The sequence below is a fragment of the Aquarana catesbeiana genome, linkage group LG09 (genome assembly GCF_042186555.1).
Source record: "Aquarana catesbeiana isolate 2022-GZ linkage group LG09, ASM4218655v1, whole genome shotgun sequence".
Lineage (NCBI taxonomy): Eukaryota > Metazoa > Chordata > Amphibia > Anura > Ranidae > Aquarana > Aquarana catesbeiana.
The window spans coordinates 76,194,454-76,200,453 of record NC_133332.1 but is presented as its reverse complement, the minus strand read 5'-3'; positions in this window follow the sequence as shown (position 1 = coordinate 76,200,453).

The window sequence follows — 6,000 nt, the reverse complement described above, 5'->3', positions numbered from 1 at the left end:
CTCCAAAGCAACCCTTCTCTGTATTTCCCTCTGAAACCAAGAGAACCTTGGACATTCATTGGGCTTCCCTTTCCTGGGCAAGACACAAGCATCCTGGGCCTTTACCACCCACTGCCTGTAGGTGGGCGCTCTGGTCTGGGTAGTAGAAGGTCTGCTTAAGAAAAGTCTACTGCAAGGAACTGGGGTCCATACTGGGGGCTGAGGTTCTTCCTTTGCCTGTGAATGGGTATCTGCAGAACAGGAGTCTCCTGTCTCCCACTCCTCCTCACTGGAGCTCTCCTCAGGGGACGACCAGGCAAACAAGTTTTCCAATGACCCATATTTTTCCAGTATTCTGGGGGAACCCCAGTCAATGACCCGGCCCTCGCTTACCTCATCCAGCTCATCTGGAGGCACTCCTCCTTCTAGCATGGTCTTCTTCCAGACGAGTATAGCAAGGGACTTAGAGCAGGCTGGCTCTTCAGGGATGTCATCTGGTTTCTGCACACTGGCACTGAAGTGGCAACGAGGGTCAATTTATGATGCCATAGTTATGTGCGTAGTAAGACTGATTTAGAACTTCAGCTAGGAATCATTTTTCTTAGCATTTCATGTTGAGACTACTTGTGACAGGCTGTGGTTAGACACAGAACTCACTCAAAAACTGATATGTTAGCTGATTAACAAGATAGATAAGGAAACCACAAAAGCATACCTGCAAACTTTGCAAGAATACAAGGGATTAACTTTGCTAAATTGCTTTGCATCAAGAAAAGTAGGTTGGCTGTTAAAAGGTTAAATGTTTGTATAATGGAAATATTTGCAATATATACTGAAAACATATATGCACTGTTTAAGTTGTAATTGGACACACTTGGCATCCAGACGAGAGTCGGGTCAGGTGTTCACTTTGGCCAAAGTGGAATAAAAAACTCCCTTAAACAAGTCCTGTGTCCAACAAAGTAATTTACCGATATTCCACCTGCTACATCATTTGGTGCATTTCGCCGTGGGGGGGAATATTGGTGTGACCTGTTGAGGCAGATGGCACTGTTTTTCCACCGGACCTACAAGGAGTGGTCCGAGGGGCAGCCCTGTGGGTTATATCGTAGTCTTAAAAGGCGCCTTCTAGAACTGTTATCTAGGAGAATGCGCTGTGTCCCATTTGGTGGCTTTGGTTGCTGTGGACGACCTTGGTAGCGTCAAAAGGACCTGGGAACCTGAGAAATAGATAGTTGGAGCTCCAACAGGAACAGGTGAGAGTCTTTTTTACTTTTGATTTTGGATAACAGACAGCCAGCCAGCCTCTCGACAGATCGAGAGAAGGGAAGCCTGATCACCTTTCCGAGAGGAACATCCGTCCAGATGATTGTGCATCTTTCGGACGAATCCTCAGTCAGTCATTTTTGGGTGGGAGTGTCTGGTAGGATTGATGTGTGTATGAGACATCACTTTGTGGTGAAGTGAAAGTGGACCTCCTTTAAGTGCAGTTCCCGGTGTAATGGAAATTTCTGTATATAATTGTATTGTATTTTGTATGTATTGCACACTGCCCTCACTGTGCACACAGCACTAATAATGTTTTCAGTAAATGTTTACATTCTTTTAAGTCTTGATTAGAATTAGCCTGCCTATGTAACGCCCCTTGTTACCATAAACATACAATTGTAATATTAATGTGATACCTACGTAATCATGTGCATAAAAACCTTCAATTGCGTCATAATAAAGCAGAACAGTAATTTGGAAAGATGCTGAGCGTATCTTTTGTGTCTGTTCCCTACTGCAGTAGTTATTATTAATTTGGAACCACTAATCAATATGAGGATAGCAGTTGCCTATCATCAATTTAACCGAGTCAGCATGGCGAGCTTTGCCTTAGGAGGGGATTCCAGGTGACCCTGAGTATCCGAAACGAGGAGCTTGAGACGATCTGGGAATTTCTGATAATCAGCCGGCTGAGGTAAGCCTTTTGCTTACATTTGAGTTATCAGACTTCCTTGATCGGTAAGGCATTTTCGGGACAAAGGGTAGCTATTTTACTCCCCTTAATCGAACTGTATTGATTGGTGGTTATATGTTATGTTGTCCCTGTCTATTGTCCATTGGAGTGTTATAGATAAGAAAGGGAAGAATAGTGCTGTTTACAGGTATATGTAGTAAATCTGCTAGATAAAGTAGTTTAGAGGCAAGAGGGTACAGGCACACGTAGAGAAGAGAGAAGACTGGCCAGTCATTATGGGCATTGAATTAAGTAAGGGAATGAAGGGTGAGAGACCCTCAAAAATGCCCAGCGCAAGAGGAGCGCTATATATGAACCAAAGGTGCGGTTCCACCTATACTGAGCCCCTAGATTAATGGTTAGAGTGGACATGGATTACTACTGGGTTACCAAGGTCCACAGGGACTAAGAATCATGCAGAGTAAACAGCTAGAGAAACAGCTATCTATGTGAGCAGGATGGATCAAGGGTGACATTAAAACTAGACAGAAAGGGACATTTTCATGTTAAGTTGTGGGATGAATTTGGGGTCAGGCACTACAACTATTAGAGTCAGAAACAGAGAAATGAGAGGTAAAACAGAATACTTTATATGTTGTCAGAGAGGGAAGATGGGATGAGCACTCTGGCTGCCCATCTGATCATAGAAGCTAGATATAAAAGATATCTGAACAAAATAAGGAATGCAGAATTTAAGGCAGGGAAATATTAAAGAGTTAAAAGAAAGTGAGAGAATAATATGCATGTGTTGTGCACAAATGGGAAAAGTGTAAGCGATTTTAGAGAGATATTGGTGTATGTGTGTGCGAATGCTGGGACCTTTAGTTCTATTGCTTGTGTGTATCATGTACGCAGATGTGACCCCCTCCTTTGTGCTCTCCTGAAAGAATGTCCCTGAGAGGTCAGTGATAAGCTGGAAGGACACCATGCCAATTCCAGTTTTTTAGACAAAACATGTGCCGGGTTAACGAATCTAATGGTAAACAATGTGATCACAATTATTTTGAATCTGTTTTCCAAACATGGTAAAATGAAGGTTACATTTAACTGTGTATTACACAAATTGAATATCCTTTGATAGTGGAAACAGTGCATTTAAAAAAGGGAAATTAAGTAAAATTAAGTAATAATGAGTATTAATTTCTAATATGAGTTTAACAATTTTATTAATAATATAGATACATTGAAACTGGTTTAGACAACCTTTGGTTGGAAATGAAATTCAGGTTAATTGGGGAAATTTGTAAAAATTGGATTAGTTTAGATTAAGATAACAATTTTGTAATTTTACATTTATACAATAAGCCCTTATTGAGAGAAAAATAGATTAAGATGAGGTTGTTATTTGGAATACAGCTGCCATAATATATAACAAAGCCAAGATGGATGGGATACATAAGAAGTTTTTCTACAAAAATGAAATTTTAAGGTTCTTGATAATAACTTGATGTGTGTCCCATGATGTGAGAGTTATAATAAATAAAATTTAAATATAACCGACCCATCACATCAAGTCCACACACTCTGTTAGGATAGATGCCACCTGCAGCCAGTTGTTTTATAGTTTTTGATGCTTTCTGGTCCATCATACAGGTTCTTGATCCTTTTGTTTTATTTATTTTTATTTTTGAAATCCAAAGCAGAATGTGTGGATTGTGAAATGATGTGCCCCTTTTCCTTGTAAGTACAGTGGTATAAGCAGAAGAATATTTTGGATTTATGGGCATCTCTCCATGACCGCAGGGTATTGTTATCGTTTAATATAATATTGCCAGGAAAAAAGTTGTCTTTTGAAACATGAAACTGGAGTTCTTACACAGTGTGATAGAAAACAAGCCATTGTAATATATTTATGCAAGCTGGACCCAGTAATGAAGGGTTCATCCCGATATATCAGAGCTGTAGCTTTTATGCAAAGGTGCTATTAGACAAAGTTAGATATTGTTTTGGTCAAACATTTAATTTTTAATGGTCCGACATTCTGTGCAGCAAATATACAGCTAACTAAATGTTTGTCTAATGAAAGGTTTAAAATATGAGTTTGTTTATGTACAAATCTAACAATGAAAAATGCGTACATTTATTCAAAAGAAAGGAAGACACATGTGTTAAATTGATGTGGGAATCAGCTGCTGTGAGCCCAGTGCGGGACACACTCCCTGAAGAACCAGATATTACATTTTTTGTAGATTTGAATATGCAGTTTATCACCCAGAAGGATACTCTGTATTCAAAGTCATTGGATCCTTTTTCCCCAGCTCCATGTTTTAGCAAAGCCTGTGAGCTATAAAAAGAGTGTATATTTATATAGATAGTCAAGATATAGAGAGCTTTTGGTTCCATTTAAAGGGCCAGAAGTTTGTTTTTACTTCGGCAGGTAAACCAATAAAGCATGCCAAGTTAATTTGATTGGCTGTTTTCAGCCTTCCAGCTTCTTGCTGAGGTAGCCATATTAACTTTCACACATGGAAGCAGACCAGGTGACTAAGGATGCTGCATTTACAGCCCCGGACACTTGATGGGTCTGTGCAACTCACAGATTCCACCCTAGTTCTGGCCCAGTATAGCTGGGATTAATAATTCAACTTTAAGGACCCCAGAACGAGAAGAACAAGTGGTCCACAGGGGGCAACTTCTTATGAAACAGGACTTTGGAAAAGGTGATCATTTATGTCTGCCAGCCACTCTTTTCCCTCCAGCTTGACACATGGACCGTGTCATCAGTCACAAGCAGTTATGGCTGCCTTAGTAAATGAGCATGGGATAGAGCCAGGGTTCTCCACAGTTGTTTTTACAACATACCACTTCTTGTTTTACCTGTTACCAAAAGTGTTACCAAAAGCTGAACATCCCTTCCAGAGATCACAAAAAAGATATATCCAGATGCCCAAGTCAGGATCTTATGAGTATGTATTTTGTCTGTATGGACATGTTTTTTGGATGTCCAGTGGCAAATGCCACAGTAAAAAGTGTTATCAGAAGTAGTAAGAGAGTACAGAGAGTAACAGAGGAAATCATTTTTTATAGGAGAGTCCTTACTAGAAGTTTTGAGGTTTTATTTTTACACCCCCACTGTCTACAATGTAGCGGACAAAGTAGAATAAGAAACTAGAAAACTTTTGCCTGAATGTTTTCTTATATTTTATCAAGCTCCTAAGGGGGATGTTGGACTCTCTCCCTATGGTATTTGGTTTAGAGTGTGTTACTCACTTGCTTATATTTTGTCTCAGCAGCTGAAGTCCTCCATTCGGATCTCACAGAGAATGTTGCTGATCTTTTAAGGTTTTTTGACAAACTCATTTATGTGTTTTCTCCCCAATTCCAGATCCTAAAAGTTTGGAAGGATCTAAAACTAAAGCCAGGTGACTTGTGGATTGTTAAGAGACATTTATATATAAGGAAAAGTTTGGAGACTCAATACAGCCTCTATTTCATGTACAGTTTTTGCAAAACTTGAAGAAAAAGTCACCTGGATCCACACCAGACACTGCAAAAATGACTAAATTAAAGAAATCTCTGTGTTTGATTTGTTTCCCTCTTGTGATCACAGTCTAGGGTACTTTTTGATTCAATTGCTTTAATTGTAAGGGATATATATATTTGAAAAGTAGTTTAGCCATGTTGAAGTCATATTTTGTCTTTTGTACGTTTTCCATTTTATGTAGAATTGTCTGTGTTTACATATGCTGATAAGTCAGCATGCCCACAATTCAGCTAGAAGGCCATTCTGGCCACAGGAGTGTACAGCCAGTACTCTGTAAATATGTCTTATCAATCATTTGTTTTTCACAATGAAAAGTCATTTGGTAATGAAAAAGTTGCTCAGATATTATTTTCTCCACAATGGAGTTTTTTGCCTCTTTGGCAAGGACTACCTCCACCTAAGCGTGTGAAGGTTCCAGGTTAAAGGTGATAGCAGGTATGGTTAGTGATCAAAATATTGATCAAAAGAGGGGAGACTGTAATGGAAATTTCTGTATATAATTGTATTGTATTTTGTATGTATTGCACACTGCCCT